The sequence below is a fragment of the Globicephala melas genome, chromosome 12, assembly GCF_963455315.2.
Source record: "Globicephala melas chromosome 12, mGloMel1.2, whole genome shotgun sequence".
In the NCBI taxonomy this organism is placed as follows: Eukaryota; Metazoa; Chordata; class Mammalia; order Artiodactyla; family Delphinidae; genus Globicephala; species Globicephala melas.
In genome coordinates, this window is record NC_083325.1 from 61262617 (window position 1) to 61280891 (window position 18275).

Sequence of the window (18275 nt, forward strand, 5' to 3'; positions counted from 1 at the left end):
AAATTCAAGGCTGTCTGACTCTGAGGCAATGTGCTATGTTAAGGTTTAGAGCTTCTTTTCTTGCGTTAGTTTAATTTGTTTTCTTATGGTGAATAAGGCAGAATCAAATATAAATGTACTGAAAGCATATGAAGAGATGCTCAAAGCGAAATGCAAATCGAAAAGCAATAATGTTTGCGGTGATGAAAAGTTTTTGAAATACGTAATTATGGTTGCACACCACTATGGATGTAATTAATGCTAATGAATTAATCAACTGAAAAATGGTTAAAATGGCAAAATTTTTGTCATACATATTTACCACAATAAAAAATAATATTGAGAGAGAGAGAGAGAGAGAGACAGAGAAATTCTCCTTTAAAATAAGCAATGAAGGGCTTCCCTGGTGGTGCAGTGGTTGAGAGTCCGCCTGCCAATGCTAGGGGACATGGGTTTGTGCCCCGGTCTGGGAGGATCCCACATGCTGCGGAGCGGCTAGGCCCGTGAGCCATGGCCGCTGAGCCTGTGCGTCTGGAGCCTGTGCTCTGCAACAGGAGAGGCCACAACAGTGAGAGGCCTGTGTACAGCAAAAAAAAAAAGCAATGAAATATCACTTTTTTACATTGATTAAATAATTTTAATTAATTAATTTAAAAATATCTCTAAGAGCTCAGGAAATTCTTTTAATTTCCTTGAAATTCAGTTCTCTTGCTTTTTTTAATTTCAATTTTTAATTATTTATATTTAAAAAATAATTTTTATTGGAGTATAGTTGATTTACAATGTGTTTCAGATGTACAGCAAAGTGAATCAGTTATATATATACATATATCCACTCTTTCTTAGATTCTTTTCCCATATAGGCCATTATAGAGTAGTGAGTAGAGTTCCCTGTGCTATACAGTAGGTCCTTATTAGTTATCTGTACATAGTAGTGTGTATATGTCAATCCCAATCTCCCAATTTATCCCTCCCCTCCCTTTCCCCTCTGGTGACCATAAGTTTGTTTTTTACATCTATGACTCTATTTCTGTTTTGTGAATAAGTTCATCTGTACCATTTTTTAATTTAAAAAATTTTATTATTATTATTTTATTTATTTATTTATTTTTTTGCGGTACGCGGGTCTCTCACTGTTGTGGCTCCTCCCGTTGCGGAGCAACAGGCTCCGGATGCCCAGGCTCAGTGTCCATGGCTCATGGGCCTAGCCGCTCCGCGGCATGTGGGATCTTCCCGGACCGGGGCACGAACCTGTATCCCCTACATCGGCAGGCGGACTCTCAACCAGTGCGCCACCAGGGAAGCCCTTATTTTATTTTTCCTTATTTTTTTAAAAATATTTATTTATTTACTTGGTTGTGCCGGGTCTTAGTTGCTGCGTGTGTGTTCCTTAGTTGTGGCATGCGAACTCTTAGTTGCATTATGCATATGGGATCTAGTTCCCTGGCCAGGGATTGAACCCGGGCCCCCTGCATTGGGAGCATGGAGTCCTAGCCACTGCATCACCAGGGAAGTCCCTGTACCATTTTCTTAGTTTCCATATATAAGCGATATCATATAATATTTGTCTTTCTCTGTCTGACTTACCTTCACTCAGTATGACAATCTCTAGGTCCATCCATGTTGCTGCAAATGGCATTATTTCATTCTTTTTTATGGCTGAGTAATATTCCACAGTATATATCTACCACATCTTCTTTATCCATTCCTCTGTCAATGGACATTTAGGTTGCTTCCATGTCTTGGCTATTGTAAATAGTGCTGCAGTGAACATTGGGGTGCATGTATCTTTTCATATTATGGTTTTCTTTGGATATATGCCCAGGAGTGGGATTGTTGGATTATGTGGTAGTTCTAGTTCTAGTTTTTTAAGGAATCTCCATACTCTTCTCTATAGTGGCTGTACCAATTTACATTTCCAGCAACAGTGTAGGAGGGTTCCCTTTTCTCTATGCACTCTCCAGCATTTATTGTTTGTAGATATTTTGATGATGGCCATTATGACCGGTGTGAGGTGATACCTCATTGTAGTTTTGATTTGCATTTCTCTGATAATTAGTGATGTTGAGCATCTCTTCATGTGCTTTTTGGCCATCTGTATGTTTTCTTTGGAGAAATGTCTATTTAGATCTTCCACCCATTTGAAATATCACTTTTCATCAGATTGGCTGGAATTGCAAAGCTGGAAAATGCCCATGGCAGACATATGGCGGCCCTGATGGGCTGCTGGTGGTGTGGACAAATGGGTTATTCTAGAGAACCATGCAGAAGTACTTAGTCACGTTACATGTGTACCCTAGGACCTATGAAACTCCTTGTGGGATTTTCTTTGGTGAGCTTCTTGTGCAGGGCCATGAGAAATCCATCCCTAGAAAATTAAGAGTTAAGTGTGGGAGATGCACAGTATGAAATATTATGCAGCAGCTAGAAGCAAAGAACCAGATGCGGGGTTTGAACAATGATCCCACACCAGATCACCTAGGTTTGACTGTTGGTTTTGCAACTGCCATTTGGCAAGTAACCTAACTTCTCTGTTTCTTAGTTTCTTCTTCTGTAAAATGGGAAAAAATAATAAAACCAGTATCTCTGAGTTATGACAATTAAAGGAATTAATACTTGTAAAGTTCTTGGAATCTTGCCTCATGTGAAGCAAAAAACACTACTGCATGTGTTTTTTAAATAAATAAAATGTACAGCAACACTACTGTATTCATTTTCTATTGCTGTGTAATAAATTACCACAAATTTAGTTTCTTAAAACAGCACCCATTTATTATCTTGTAGTTCTGTAGGTTAGAAATTCAGGCATTGTGTGACTGAGTTCTCTGCTCAGGGTCTCACAAGGCTGAAATCAAAGTGTCAGTGGGGGCTTCCCTGGTGGCGCAGTGGTTGAGAGTCCGCCTGCCGATGCAGGGGACACGGGTTCGTGCCCCGGTCCGGGAAGATCCCACATGCTGCAGAGCGGCTGGGCCCGTGAGCCATGGCCGCTGAGCCTGTGCTCCGCAACGGGAGAGGCCACAACAGTGAGAGGCCCGCGTACCGCAAAAAAAGAAAAAAAACAAAGTGGCAGTGGGACTGGGTTCTTATCTAGAAGCTCTGGGAGAGAATCCACCAAATCAGGTTGTTGGCAGAACTCAGTTTCTTGCAGTTGTAGGACTGAGGTTGCTGTTTTCTTGCTGGCTGTCAGCCAGGGGCTGCTCTTAACCCCTAGAGGTCACCCCACTCCTCATCACATGGCTGCTTTCATCCTTAAACCAGTCATGGTGCGTTGAATCGTTTTCATGCTTGGGTTTTCTCTGACTTCCTCTTTTGCAAGAAGCCGGAGACAGCTGCTTTTAAAGGGCTCACGTGATTAGGTTAGGCCTGCTGGGATCATCTTCTTATCTTAATGTCAACTGATTAGTAACTATAATTATATCCACAATATTGCTTTGCCATGTAACATAACGTCATCATGTACCAGGGGCAAAGATTGTGGGGGCCATCTTAGCATTCTGCCTACCACAACTATTGATCTTAAAAACGTTATTCTGAGTAAAAGAAACAGGATGAGAAAACCAATACAATACTGGGATGGTTAATTTTATGTGTCAGCTTGACTGGGTGCCCAGATATTAGGTTAAACATTATTTCTGGGTGTGTCTGTGAGGGTGCTTCTGGATGAGATTAGCATTTGAATCAGAAGACTGAGTACAGTGGAGTGCCCTCCCCAATGTGGGTGGGCCTCATTCAATTCATTGAAGGCCTGAATAGGACAGAAGGCTGAGTAAGAAAGAATTCTTTCTCTCAGCCTCTGTCTTCAAGTTGGGACATTGGTCTTCTCCTACCTTTGGACTTGGACTTGGACTGAACTATATCATCAGTTCTCCAGGGTCTTGAGTTTGCTGACTGTGGATCTTGGACCTCTCAGCCTTCAAAAATCACCTTAGCCAATCTCTTATAGTATATCTATATCTACGTCTATATCTATATATCTATATGTATATCTTTATTTCTCTCTCTGTGTATACCTCCTATTGGTTCTGTTTCTCTGGAGAACCCAGACTATTACAAATGGAATTATGAAAATTAACATATATACACCTAAAACAATAATATACATTTTGCAAGAGCATGTGAGTATATATATATAAGTGAATATATACTCACCAGATCCTTGGTACTTCAGAGACTTGTATCGGCTGTTCCCAAGGGCTTCTCTTGCATATCTGCATGGCTTACATGCTCACCTTCTTCACATCTTTATTCAAATGTCACCTCCTGAGTAAGGCTTTGCTTGGCCAACCTGTTTAAAATAGCCCTACCTCCCAGCATTTCTACTTCCTCTTCTCTGTTTTATTTTCCCCATAGTATTTTTTATCCTTTAATAATATTTACTACTTAATTTTTCATTGTGCATCCCTCACTGGGAGGTAGGTTCCCAGAAGGCAGTTAATTTTTTTTTTTTTTTAATTCTGGTTTGGTCACTGATGGATTCCTGTCCCTTTGAACTGAGACATAATAGGTATACATACAATAAGTATTAACTAAATGAATGATTACAAATACATTAGAATGCTTGCCTGTGGGGAAAGGGAATGGGAGTGGAGAATTGGGATAAAATGGAGTAAAAAACATAAAAGCAAAAGTCCTGGAGCCTTGTGTGGACCAGTGATGATGATGCTGAGAACTGACTCAACACTCCACTCCCAAGCCTGGCAGCAAAACAATACTTACAAAATAGTCAAGTTGGTAGCTTCAGTGAAATCTTTGAGATTCTTTAACTAAAACAAGATCACAGCTTCCTGGTAAGTATCCTTGAGCTTGCTGCTTGGCATTAACTGAACTTCTAGATTATTTCCAGTTGAGAACAGAAATTGTGGTGTTCAGTTTTTCCTGCATTACTACTTGAGATCCTGTTTGGCTGTAAATCACCTATGGTTGCTTGAAAGCATCAGTTCTTTCCTAAATGACTATTTGTCACTACATAAACTTAGTGTCTCCGTCTTGTACTGTATCCTGTATAAAAACTCAAATCTCTTTTAGAACATTCTCTATTGAAAGTTTTTATTATTGTCATAAACACTGAACTTGGTGACTCTTTAAAATACTGCCTTATTTTTTTTTCACTCCAGAGATAAAACTCAGAGATATCCATGCATTCTTCATATCACAAATCCATTATTTTATGTGACTTTTAAAAATGCAGGATGGCAATTTAAGAGTCTAAGTAATGAGATAACCTTTTCAGACACTTCTGATACTTTCACTGCATGCAGGTATAAAACACAAGAGTTACACTTTTCATAATACAAGCTCACTGAAATGTCTAAGGCTATATCATGTTTGATGCTACATCAATTTTTCATAGAAGTATGATTTGCCTTGAACTCCTTTACAGCAGTTTGGGGACTTTATCTCCCTGCACTTTGGTGGAAGCTTATTGCAACCAGATGTTATTTCAGTTTCCTGGACACCATTGAATATCACTGCTTAGTACACATGTTTTGCGTAGTGTCGGTGTGAATGGAAAATTTGCTAACATAATTAACTCTTGTTAAGTTTATGTTATCCCTATCTGCTAGAAGCAAAGAGGTTATTACAAGGAAAACATGTTTTTCAAAAAATTCAAGGAGCCAAACTGGGAGCATGAATAACCTACAAATGGTAGACTATAGGAAGTCAAAAGAGATTTTGCCAAAGAATGTAAAAGCCTCCAAAACTAGAAAGAAGGGTTCTTAAGAATAGATCAGAGGGAAAATTGATTAGAGATTAGATAGGAGTTATTGATTATGATTCAAAAGGTAAACTTAATGGTGCACAGGAGATAGTGGACCAATAGAATTCATATTCTTCCTCACGCTATTTTAAAAAAACGATGTTAGGAAGATTACTACTCCCAAATGCCTCCCTGAAAGAAATGAGCTGGAACCACTGTATCAAATATTGGACAACACCCACAATATTCTAGGCCAAACTGACAAAAAATAAATGCAGATAAATCACTGTGATTACAATAGCATAAAAGAGATTCAAAGACCTAAAGAATAGTATTGGGAACTGGAGGCTATAACGTAGATCCTAGCATTAAAAAATGCTGCTGGTCTGGCAGATTAGCAAAATACAAAAGTACCTTATTCAAAACAAGGGCTCAAAATGGTTGGCAAGAGATTATAGGCGTTATTTCTCCCTTTTATGCCAAGTAAGCAAATGGAATCTAAAATAAAGGATTGGTTCACTGAACACTTGTCAGCTGGGGCTCTGCTGATCTAAGCTGTGTTGTGCTGTGCTGTACAGATCTGCTTCTCATTATAGGTCTGTGTTTGGCTAGGGAACCTCTGTTCTATATGTATTTATTTGGGTGCCCATGCTGCAGGGCAAGAGCTGTACAGGGGAAGAGCTGCTTCTCATGGCAATGGCAAAGTCATGAGTGGGCAATAGAAAATATGTGAGAGCTCTTAAGATTTAGTCTTAGAACTGGCACACTGTCATTTCTTTTTAGCCATTTCATTGGCCAAAACAATGACTAACCCCAAAGTCCAGGGGCAGGGAATGAGACTCTGACAATAGAAAGGCTATGGCAAGGGTGGATGAAGAGAGGTGTGAAGAGTTTTATAGTTAATACACTGGCATATTTTATTAGTGTCCATGTTTGCCATTGTGTCTTTCTTCCCATACCTTCTGCCTGGGTTCGGACTTCTTCTTGCTGATAAAAATGTTCAAGAAAATAAGAATTGATGGATACTTTAACATGACATATATACCTTAGTCCTAAAATCCGTCATCTTACTTAAAGGGGAAACTCTAGAGGCATTTCCACTAAGATCAGAAACTCAGCAAGGATACCTACTATCTCTACTACTATTCAGTATTGTACTAGAGATGTTAGCCAATGCGATTCAACAAGAGAAATCTATTAAAAGTAAAAGAATTAGTAAATAAAGAGTAACACTATCTCTATTTACCAACAAAGAAATTTATATAGATGTGTGTGTGTGTGTGTGTCTTAGCTTTGCTTGCTGAGAATGCCTAGAGGCAATGAAGCGCCATGACAAATGAGCGCATATAGAACAAAAGCTTTGTTTCTAAATATCATTCTTCAATAAACAAAATCAGATATACTCAGAAAACACCTGATTTTAGGGCTGGGGATGGGAAAATACAAGATGTACCTGGCCCATTTTGGAGCTAGTGAGAAAAACGATGGTAACATGTCAAAAGAATACAGGAGCCAACTTGAAGAAGCTCTCACTGGCCAAATCTGGGCAATTTGAACAACAAATCAAGTAATGATATTAATAAATTAAAACACATATAATAAAGGAAGCATATTTGGGTTTGTACATAAATACATAAATAGGGGAGAGGAACGGTTTTTCTTTAGAAAAGAATTCCAACTAATGAATGAAGAAAGAATGATGGAAATAGAAAATTACTGTTCAGCAAATAAGTAGTGAGTGAAAAGAAGATGAGAAACAGAATACTTATGTAGTCTCAAAGTATCTCCCCAGAAGATATTTAGTAATTAAATAGGGGAAATATCTTTACAGTGGAGAAACCTGGAAGATACCACTTAACCTTGTGATCACAGTTTACATTATCAGTAATTAGACTAATTGACATCTTGTGCCTCCTAATATGATGTACTGGGAAGAACACAACATCACTTCTGTGGCATTCTTTCCAAAAATGCATAGCTGACTTTAATTATGAGGACTCATCACACAAACCCCAATAGAGGAACAGTCTACAAATGAATTGGCTAGTGTTGGGTTGGCCAAAAGTTCGTTTGGTTTTTTCCTGTAAGATGGCTCTAGGAGCACTTAGTTGTCTTTAACTTCATTCGAAACAGTTTTGTTAGACTGTTATGTGACAGCTATCGTATCAGTGTACATTTAAAACAAGACTAATCAAAATTGGTGAATTTTTGTGTAGCCATTTTAATATTGAAGATGTAAGAAAAAAGCAACATTTTCAGCATATTATGCTTTATTATTTCAAGAAAGGTAAAAATGCAACTGAAATACATAAAAAGATTTGTGCAGTGTATGGAGAAGGTGCTGTGAATGATCGAACGTGTCAAAAGTGGTTTGTGAAGTTTTGTGCTGGAGATTTTCCGCTAGATGATGCTCCACGGTCGAATAGACCAGTTGAAGTTGATAGCGATCAAATCGAAACAATAATTGAGAACAATCAATGTTATACCATGTGGGAGATAGCCAACATACTCAAAATATCCACATCAAGCCATGCAAATCATTTGTACCAGCTTGGTTATGTGAATCACTTTGTGTTTGGGTTCCACATAAGTTAAATGAAAAAAACTTCTTGACCATATTTCTGCACGCGATTCTCTACTGAAAAATGTAATGAAAACATTCCATTTTTAAAACAAATTGTGACGGGCAATGAAAAGTGGATACTGTACAACACTGTGGAAAGGAAGAGATCGTGGGGCAAGCAAAGTGAACCACCACCAACCACGCCAAAGGCTGGTCTTCATCCAAAGAAGGTGATGTTGTGTATATGGTGGGATTGGAAGGGAGTCTTCTATCATGAGTTCCTCTGGAAAACCAAGCGATTAAGTCCAACAAGTACTGCTCCCTGCTAGACCAACTGAAAGCGGCACTTGACGGAAAGCATCCAGAATTAGTCAACAGAAAACACATAATCTTCCATCAGGATAACGCAAGACCACGTTTCTTTGATGACCAGGCAAAAACTGTTACGGCTTGGAAGTTCTGATTCATCTGCCATATTCATTGCACCTTCGGATTTCCATTTATTTCGGTCTTTACAAAATTCTCTTAATGGAAAAAATTTCAATTCCCTGGAAGACTGTAAAAGGCACCTGGAACAATTCTTTGCTCAAAAAGATAAAAAGCTTTGGGAAGATGGAATTACGAAATTGCCTGGAAAATGGCAGAAGGTAGTGGAACAAAACGGTGAATACGTTGTTCAATAAAGTTCTTGGGGGCTTCCCTGGTGGCACAGTGGTTGAGAGTCCGCCTGCCGATGCAGGGGACACGGGTTCGTGCCCCGGTCTGGGAGGATCCCACATGCCGCGGAGCGGCTAGGCCCGTGAGCCATGGCCGCTGAGCCTGTGTGTCCGGAGCCTGTGCTCCGTGATGGGAGAGGCCACAACAGTGAGAGGCCTGCGTACCAAAAAAAAAAAAAAAAAAAGTTCTTGATGAAAATGAAAAATGTGTCTTTTATTTTTACTTAAAAACTGAAGGCACTTTTTGGCCCACCCCGTACTTTACCAAAGTGCCAAGGTCATCAAAGACAAAGACTGAAGAACTGTTATTGATTAAAGAAGACTAAGGAGATACAACAATTGATGCAACATGTGATTTTAGATTTGATCTTAGATCAGATATGTTAATGGAAATATTGGTGAAATTTAAATGAAGTCTAAATATTAGATAATGATGTTGTATCAATGCTAATTTTCTGATTTTGATGATTGTAGTTATGTGAAATGTAAGTATTTGGGGAAGCTGGCTGAAGAGTACTGTCATCCCTCTGTATCCATGGGGGATTGATTCTAGGAATCCCTGCAGATGCCCAAATCTGTGAATGCCCAAGTCCCTTATATACAATGCTGTAGTATTTGCATATAACCTATGCACATCCTCTGTATACTAAAGCATCTCTAGATTACTTTTAATACCTAATATGTAAATACTTGCTGGTGCTCAACAATTTCAAGTTTTGCTTTTTGGAACTTTCTGCAATTTTTTCCCCAAATATTTTCCATCTGCAGTTGGTGGAATCTGCGGATGCGGAACCCGTGGATAGAGAAGACTGACTGTATGCATAATTCATTGTACTATTTTTAAAACATTTTTGTAAATCTGAAATTATTTCATTTTAAAAAATAAATCTTTAAAAAGGAAAAAAGATGACATAACAAATGGAAAATTCATACCCAGAATATCTTTCATACTTTGAAAGAGGTAACAAGTTTTTGTAGAAATAACATCAGATTTGTATCAGGAAACCTTATTCATGTCTTTTGGCTCTTTAGCCTCAAACTAGGCACTTGAACATTCAGATTCTTTATTTGTAAAATGAGGAATATAATTTCCCTGACCATTTTGAGTATCAAATGAGGTAAAGTTGATTAAAAAAGAAAAAACCCTATAATCTGAAAATTGCTATACAAATTGTTATTATTAATGATAATTATCATATGGCTTGTTCTGGTTAAGATCAGAGGATTCAGGAATCAGATCCTTTTCTTAATATTTATAACTGCTGTGGAGAAGTACAGAATAGATTTTAGAGCTTTCCTATGGCATCCTACTGTGTTGGCTCCTAAATCCATATGAATGGAAGCAAATGGAAGCCAGGCCTTGATGGGGAGCAAGGCAAGGTGATGCACCTGGGGATAAACCAGATTCCTGCCACGTGCATAAAAGAAGGGCTCAGAGTGCCATTTAAGAGATACAAACAAAGGGCCTGAGTCCCTTATGGAAGGGACACCAAGAATGCCTGCACAAACCCTGGTCACACAGACCAACATGCTTGTCATAATGTTTGGGTCTTAATGTAGAAAAAGATGGCAGATTACCATTTGGAAATGTGTGTTAGGTGACTCTCATCTGGATGGACAAATAATTAGCAAGGTTTATGCTGCATCCCTGAGCTGGAGGTTAGCCAGCCAAGAGCCTGGCCCTCACGGGGTAGGCTTGCAGTTGGGGCCTTTCCAGCACTCTGATCCTGGAGGCCCCCTTGGTTCAGCACCACCCAGAGTCCTCTGGGGGTATTCACTAAGGTACTGTGTTATGCCCCAAAGCCCCAGTTGTTACTGGCCCAGTGGCCGAGGGAAAAGCATCTGAAATCCTGATAGGTAGGGACAGGAGTCCTGCTATGTGCTATTTGAATAGCTTTGTCTTTCTATGCCTCTGGTCTCAGAAAACATTGATAAGAATGGTGACTACAATATTAATACAGCAGACTCTTGAACAACACAGGTGTGAATTGCGTGAGTCCACTTATATGTGGATTTTTTTCAATAAATTATATAGAAAAACTTTTTGGGGATTTGTGGCAATTTGAAAAAACTTGAAGACGAACCTTATAGCCTAGAAATATCGAAAAACTAAGAAAAAGATATGTCATGAATGCATAAAATATATGTAGATATACATATAACATACAAAATATGTGTTAATCGACTGTTTTATGTTTTCACAAGGCTTCTGGTCAGCAAAAGACTGTTAGCAGTTAAGCGTTTTTTGAAGTCAAAAGTTATTTGCAGATGTTTTTTTTTTTTTTTTTTTGCGGTACGCAGGCCTCTCACTGTTGTGGCCTCTCCCGTTGCGGAGCACAGGCTCCGGACGCGCAGGCTCAGCGGCCATGGCTCACGGACCCAGCCGCTCCGCGGCATGTGGGGTCTTCCCAGACCGGGGCACAAACCCATGTCCCCTGCATTTGCAGACGGACTCTCAACCACTGCGCCACCAGGGAAGCCCATTTGCAGATTTTTGACTACAGGGGTGGGCCATTGTCCCTAACCCATCCCCCTTCCCCACGTTGCTCAAATGTCAATGGTAATATTTATTGAGCATTTACTCTATACCAGGCACAGTTCTAAGCATTTTGCATATATGAATTCGTTTAATCTTCAAGCAACCCCAATGAGTAGCAATCATTTTAGAAATGAGAAAACAAGACAGAGAGTGACATGCCTAGGGCCACCTAGCTAGGGAAACAGAATCAGAGTTTAAACACAAACAGCCTCTCTTCTGACCGTGCTGTCTCCACCCCAGGTTGCTGTGAGGATCAAAACAGAAAAAATACGTGAAAGAGACTGTATAAAATCATAAAGCAGGATTTACAGAAGTGAGGCCTGTTTATTGCTTGGAAGGTAATAATAAAGAACATAATCTGCAACACCTACCATGGCAGCATTTGCTCATAATTCCACATTTAAAATTCTAATAAAGAATAAAAATGAGTTTTGAAAAATCTCCTTATTTTTTTAAATCATAAGCTAGTTGAGAAGGGATGTCCTGCTAACTGAGAAAAATGGGACAAGGTATGGTTTGGTTGAGCTTGTTTTTCCAATTTTCTGAATACAAAATTTAATGCAGACCAGAGCAGTTTTTCAGCAAATGGAGGTTTTCTGTGGTCCGATTTGTCTAGTTACGTTTCCTTCCACTCTGCTTTTATTGTGAAGAAGCTTAATTTAATTTGCAAGTAAGAAGAGTGTTTTGCTTTTGCATGTTTTGTGATGTATTAATGTATAACAAGATTAATTAGCATGAAAGATTAATTACAAAGCACTTGAACTAAATGAGTGCTAATTATGATGAAAGCTGAACATAATCACTTCATTAGCAGAACAGGGAAAATGAAAACGGCGTGTTCCCAATCCTGCGACAGGTGAGCAAAGGCAGGTAGGCTAGGTTTCAGGACAGTGCCAAAGCTGGTGGTCGGTGTCCAGCTAGTGGGCTGAGTCACAGGGCAATGGCGGTCTTACAGATTCCAGAATGGGCGCAGTTGACCACCAGATTCCCTGATTAAACAAAATCATGTTTGGAAATGCTCCCAAGTGTTTTGAAACACTGAGTTAGTGACATGACTGGGCTCAGCAGGTGTTAGGCTATTTATTTACCTCTTTGCACTCTGGTAGCTTCTTCTCACTCTCCTTTGAAAGCACCTCTTCTGTCCCTCAAACACAACATTACTTAGTGATCTAGCCCCGGCCTCTTTTCACCCCACGTGCCCTCCATAGACACTAGTACAAAGTATGTGCTGAATATTTCAAATCTTTCCGCCTGGACTCTTCTAAGTTCCCCTGGCCATTATTCATTACCATCTTGACACTTCATAGGCATTACAAACCAAAATGTCCACAAAGGAGCTTGTCATCCTCTGAATTCCCTGTCCTGATTTGTGGTGGCCCTATCCACCCAGCTCAGCCAGTAAGAGAATTGTCACTACTCTCATTCCCACTTCATTGTTTTTCTAGAAAAAATATTTTTATTGAGATGTAATTCACATATCATAAAACTCACCCTTTTAAAGTGTATGATTTAGTGGCTTTTAGTATAGTCACAGAGTTGTGCATCTATGACCACAATCAATTCCAGAATATTTTCATCACCCCACAAAGAGTACCCCTTAACCATTCTCCCAGTCCCTCCTCCTCCTAGCCTTTGGCAACCATGAAGCTACTTTATATCTCTATAGTTTTGCCAATTCTGGATACTTCTTATGAATGGAATTATACAATATGTGGCCTTTTGTGATTGACTCCTGTCACTTAGCATAGTGTTTTGAGGTTCATCCCTGTTGTAGCATGTACAGTACTTTAGTTCTTTTCAGTGGTTAAATAATATTACATCGTGCTCATCCTTTCTTGAATGGACAATTGTATAAATTCCTAACTTGTTCCTGTGCTTCCAGTCTTATCCCCTCCAGTCCATTCTCTGTGCTGTTTCCAGAGGAATATGTAAGCACAAATCTGATTATGTCCTGCTTAACGTCTTTTGGTGGCTCCCCGCTCCTTGCAGGAGGAGGTCTAAACTACCGAGCATGGTGTACCAGTTCTAGGGTGCTTCCACTGACTACCCAGCTTCTTTCCCAGTCCTCTCCTTCTGTACCGTGGGCACAGCCAGAGGAGACCACCTACTCTGTTTGTTCTGTGTGGAGTGACCCCTTCCTGTCTTTGCAGGTACAGCTTCTCTGCCAGGAATGTCCTTCCTTGTACACTCTGCCAAGCACACGCCTGCTCATCCTTCTCTATTTATATGTCATCTCCTTCTTGAGTTTCCATAGGACCTTGAAGGCAACTCTGTTAGGGTATGTATCCCTTGCTATAATTATTTGTGAATATCTGTGAACTTAAATCCAGGAGCTAAGTTTTGCTTCCCACTCTATCCTCAGGGCCTGATACAGAGCCTGGAAGACAGGCAGAAATTGATGAATGTTTGTTAAATAAATAAATGCTTGGAGATAGAAAGAAGCATAATATTTTAAATATTCCTATTAGTAGCTTATAAACTCATAAACAATGTGGATATTTTTGTCTGAGCACATGGGTAATAACAGCGTTACTAAATATCAGACTGTTCTAGGAAAAAAAGAAGCAAAGATGCTATTAAAAAGAATAGAAATCTTATTTCCTGAGAATAGCTTAATTTATTTATCAAAAATTCACTAGGCAGTTGCTGACCACTCTGTTTCATTCTGACCCCAGTAGCTCAAGGATCTCAGTAGATAGCTGGTTTGTAGAAAGAATCTGCTTTTGAATTTCATTGTGCAAAGTGCCTTTCACCTGTACGCAATGAATTTTGTTTGTGAAATTCTTGTAGTAACTGAAGTCATGATCAATACGTGGAGGTATCACAGGGCTCTCTTGCCACACACTAAATCCAAGAAGCCAGATAGAATTCCTTCTTTTTAGGAAGTGCGTGGTTGGCTCTCACTGAATTGATCAGCAGTCTATATGTTGTTCTGATTATTGCAGTTTATCCCATGGTTTGTGTTTGATCGTTCTGAGGATTTTAAAAAGATTTCAGTTTTGAGGAGTTCTTGCTCTCTTTAATTCATAGCAACAGTATGAGAATGTCCTTTTGCAGTTCTCAATCGGAGATGGAATTGTAAAAGTTAATTGACTTGGCAGACAGGTTCACAAGGTATGTAATGTTCAAAGGCAGATCATAGCCTTTATGTGCTGCAGCACATAAGAGATCTAAGTGAAGCCGTGTTCTCAAACATCAAAGGTTAGTGAAAGTCAAGATGGCTAAGCTACCCAAACATTTTTTTCTCTTTCCCTCTCTGCCTTTCTCTTTCTCTTGTTGGACTATTACTTGAATTAGCTAGTTGGACTCGTTAGAATTCAAATTCTGATTAGTAAAGCACTACAGATATCTGTCAACCTCACTCCCCAGGGCAATCCAGGGTGGATCTGTGGAAGCTGAATGCTCATAAGCAGAAAGAAGAATAATGAATTTCTATTAAGAACTTTGTTTCCAGTGTCCTGGCCAAGGGCAAGGCTTCATATACATTATCAAGATCCTTATTGCCTGACAAGGTACCATTAGGCCATCTCAGAATCCTAGACCTCTGGTACCTGAGAAATAGCAGTCACACTCAAAAACGTGGCCTTGCGCACACGCTATGCCAAACAGAGTTTTCAAGGAAAGTTTGGGTGATGCACAGAACCTGGATGTTCATATATGAAAATATATTTGATTGAATCCTTTTCTTCTCTGAACTCCTAATGCCTTGACTGGTTTTATTACCCCAGTAATATTAAGTCATACATTGCCCTTTCTGTTCTCTAGTTGTTTCCTGTGTTAACCATTTCTTTCCAACTGGATTTTAAGAATACTGAAAACAGGGTCTGGACATTTAGACTTTTCTAGCAAAATCAGTCAGTGCTGGGCAAGACTTTGATACTTGTTTTGGACTAGCATTCCTACTGCTTACAATGATAAACTCTCAAAAATTACTCTGTCCCAGTCAAAATCCCAGCAAATTATTTTGTAGATATTAACAAACTGATACTAAAGTTTATCTGGGGAGGCAAAGGATCCAGAATAGCCCACACAGTATGGAAGGAGAAGAACAAAGTCAGAGGACCGACACTACCTGACTTCAAGATTATTAAGCTACAGTAATCAAGGCAGTGTGGTACCTATTACTATATTTAAAAAGGATAACTACTTATAGTTAAAAAGGACTTATAGTTAAAAAGGATTTTAAAAGGCTAACTACTGTATAGCACAAGGAACTCTGCTCAATGTTAAGTGGCAGCCTGGATGGGAGGGGAGTCTGGGGGAGAATGGATACGTGTATATGTATGGCTGAGTCACTTTGCTGTGCACCTGAAACTACCACAACATTGTTAATTGGCTATACTCCAATATAAAATAAAAAGTTAAAAAAAAAAGGCAGTGTGGTATTGGCAAAATAATAGACAAATATATCAATGGAATAGAATAGAGAAACCATAATCAGACCCACATAAAGACAGTCAACTGATATTTGACAAAGGAGCAAAGGAAATACAGTGGAGAAAAATAGGCTTTTCAACAAACGGTGCTGGAAAAATTGGACATCCACCTGCAAAAAAAAATGAATCTAGACAGACTTTACAACCTTCACAAAAACTAACTTGAAAAGGACCATCACTCTAAATGTAAAATGCAAAACTAATAAACTCCTGGAAGATAACATAGGAGAATTCTAGATGATTTTGGGTGTTGCAATGACTTTTAAATTACAACACCAAGGCACAACTCATGAAAAAATAATTGATGCACTGAACTTCATTAAAATTAGAAACTCCTGCTCTCAAAAGACACTGTCAGGAAAATGAGAAGACAAGGTACAGACTGGGAGAAAATATTTGCAGAAGAAATACTTGATAAAGCACCGTTGTGCAAGATATACAAAGAACACTTAAAACTTAGCAATAAGCAAATGAACAACCTAATTAAAAAATGAGCAAAAGACCTGAACAGAAACTTCACCAAGCAAGGTATACAGGTGTGAAATAAACATATGAAAAGATGTTCCACATCACATGTCGTAAGGGAATTGCACAATAAAGCAACAATGAGCTACTTCTACACACCTGTTAGAATGGCTAAAATCCAAAACACTGACAACAAATGCTGGTGAGGATGTAGAACAACAGGAACTCTCATACATTGCTGGTGGGAATGAAAAATGGTACAGCCACCTTAGAAGACAGTTTGGCAGCTTTCTTACAAAATTAAACATACTCTTACCATACGATCCAGCAATCACACTCTGGTATTTACCCAAGCTAGTTGACAGCTTATATCCACACAAAAATATGCACACACATGTTTATAGAAGCTTGATTCATAATTCCAAAACTTGGAAGCAACCAGGATGTCCTACAGTAGGTGAATGGATGAATAAAATGTGGTACATCCAGACAATGGAATGTTATCCAGCACTAAAAATAAGTGAGCTATCAAGCCACGAAAAGACGTGGAGGAAACTTAAATGCGTATTACTAAGTGAAAGAAACTAATCAGCAAAGGCTGCATACTATGGGAGTGCAGCCATATGACATTCAGGAAAAGGCACAACTATGAAGACAGTAAAAAGATCATTGGTTGCTAGGAGTTAGAGGGGAAGAGGAATGAATAGGCAGAGCACAGAAGAATTCTAGGGCCGTGAAACTACTCTGTATGATACTATGGTGGTGGATACATGTCACTGTACCTTTGTTAAAACCCATAGACTATTCAACACCAAGAGTGAACTGCTAATGTAAACTATGGTGATAACAATGTGTCAACATAGAGTCATCAATTGTAGTAATTGTACCACTCTGGTGCAGGATGTTGATAGTGAGAGAGGCTGTGTGAGTGGAGAGGGTAGGAAGTATATGGGAACATTCTGTACTTTCTGCTCCATTTTGTTGTTAACCTAAAACTGATCTAAATTTTAAAGTCTGGGTTTTTTTTTGTTGTTGTTGTTTTTTAAATTTACTCTTTGGAGGCACTGGCAAATGACCCAGAGATGGGAGACAGTGGAGAGATATGTCCTTTGAAAGACAACGGCACTGCAATGAGAGCCACATTTATCTGGCTTTTGTCCTGAGAGTATTCCCCAGTCTGTGCAGCCCCTGGGGGACAGAACTCAGGCTGGAGGTGGCTGTCTTATGGAGCTGAGAAGTCAAAGGTGGAGTCTGGGAATGCCGGAGCAGCTGGATATTGAAAAGAGAAGTAGTATAAAAGAGAGTCATGGGGTGGGGAACCCGAAATCTATTGTACATGAAAACTCCCCTCAAATTACTGGCGGGTATGGAACTGTGCATGCATGATGAGACTGGTAAGATACCCCAAAGAAAAACATCATCTGAAAGGCTGAAAAAGTTGACCAGAGACTTCTGCAGATGCCCACTGCCAGGGGAACAGGAATTTGGAGTTCATGTCCTGCTAAGTTAGATGGGCTTGGTAAATACCTCAGGCTGTCCATTGAATTCATGGAAGGGCTAAGCCTTAGGAGTTAAGGCCACATCCGAGGATTAAGAAACCCACCCTAAGATTAATGGCAAAACCTGTATAGTTAGGCTTCCCTGGTGGCTCAGTGGTTGGGAATCCGCCTGCCAATGCAGGGGGCATGGGTTCGAGCCCTGGTCCGGGAAGATCCAACATGCCGCGGAGCAACTAAGCCCGTGCACCACAACTACTGAGCCTGCGCTCTAGAGCCCGCATGCCACAATTACTGAAGCCCGCGCACCTAGGGCCTGTGCTTCGCAACAAGAGAAGCCACCGCAATGAGAAGCCCACGAACCACAACGAGAAGCCTGTGTA